Raw genomic sequence first — 1,490 nt, 5'->3', positions numbered from 1 at the left:
GGGAGCGCGCCCGTCTTCGGGGCTTGTTGCTGGCCGTTGGCGGAGCTCCAGCGGACCGCGGGGAGCGCGCCCGTCTTCGGGGCTTGTTGCTGGCCGTTGGAGGAGCTCCAGCGGACCGGGGGGAGCGCGCCCGTCTTCGGGGCTTGTTGCTGGCCGTTGGAGGAGCTCCAGCGGACCGGGGGGAGCGCGCCCGTCTTCGGGGCTTGTTGCTGGCCGTTGGCGGAGCTCCAGCGGACCGGGGGGAGCGCGCCCGTCTTCGGGGCTTGTTGCTGGACGTTGGAGGAGCTCCAGCGGACCGGGGGGAGCGCGCCCGTCTTCGGGGCTTGTTGCTGGCCGTTGGAGGAGCTCCAGCGGACCGCGGGGAGCGCGCCCGTCTTCGGGGCTTGTTGCTGGCCGTTGGCGGAGCTCCAGCGGACCGCGGGGAGCGCGCCCGTCTTCGGGGCTTGTTGCTGGCCGTTGGAGGAGCTCCAGCGGACCGCGGGGAGCGCGCCCGTCTTCGGGGCTTGTTGCTGGCCGTTGGAGGAGCTCCAGCGGACCGGGGGGGAGCGCGCCCGTCTTCGGGGCTTGTTGCTGGCCGTTGGAGGAGCTCCAGCGGACCGCGGGGAGCGCGCCCGTCTTCGGGGCTTGTTGCTGGCCGTTGGAGGAGCTCCAGCGGACCGCGGGGAGCGCGCCCGTCTTCGGGGCTTGTTGCTGGCCGTTGGAGGAGCTCCAGCGGACCGCGGGGAGCGCGCCCGTCTTCGGGGCTTGTTGCTGGCCGTTGGCGGAGCTCCAGCGGACCGCGGGGAGCGCGCCCGTCTTCGGGGCTTGTTGCTGGCCGTTGGAGGAGCTCCAGCGGACCGGGGGGAGCGCGCCCGTCTTCGGGGCTTGTTGCTGGCCGTTGGAGGAGCTCCAGCGGACCGCGGGGAGCGCGCCCGTCTTCGGGGCTTGTTGCTGGACGTTGGAGGAGCTCCAGCGGACCGGGGGGAGCGCGCCCGTCTTCGGGGCTTGTTGCTGGCCGTTGGAGGAGCTCCAGCGGACCGCGGGGAGCGCGCCCGTCTTCGGGGCTTGTTGCTGGCCGTTGGCGGAGCTCCAGCGGACCGCGGGGAGCGCGCCCGTCTTCGGGGCTTGTTGCTGGCCGTTGGAGGAGCTCCAGCGGACCGGGGGGAGCGCGCCCGTCTTCGGGGCTTGTTGCTGGCCGTTGGAGGAGCTCCAGCGGACCGCGGGGAGCGCGCCCGTCTTCGGGGCTTGTTGCTGGACGTTGGAGGAGCTCCAGCGGACCGGGGGGAGCGCGCCCGTCTTCGGGGCTTGTTGCTGGCCGTTGGAGGAGCTCCAGCGGACCGCGGGGAGCGCGCCCGTCTTCGGGGCTTGTTGCTGGCCGTTGGCGGAGCTCCAGCGGACCGCGGGGAGCGCGCCCGTCTTCGGGGCTTGTTGCTGGCCGTTGGAGGAGCTCCAGCGGACCGGGGGGGAGCCGGGCGTTCGAGTTGCCCAGGCAGGGGGTTATCCTCCACTAG

The sequence above is a fragment of the Leptonotus elevatus genome, unplaced genomic scaffold, assembly GCF_054856555.1.
Source record: "Leptonotus elevatus isolate MCC_2025b unplaced genomic scaffold, RoL_Lele_1.0 HiC_scaffold_146, whole genome shotgun sequence".
Taxonomy (NCBI): domain Eukaryota; kingdom Metazoa; phylum Chordata; class Actinopteri; order Syngnathiformes; family Syngnathidae; genus Leptonotus; species Leptonotus elevatus.
Note: the sequence above shows the minus strand (reverse complement) of the source record.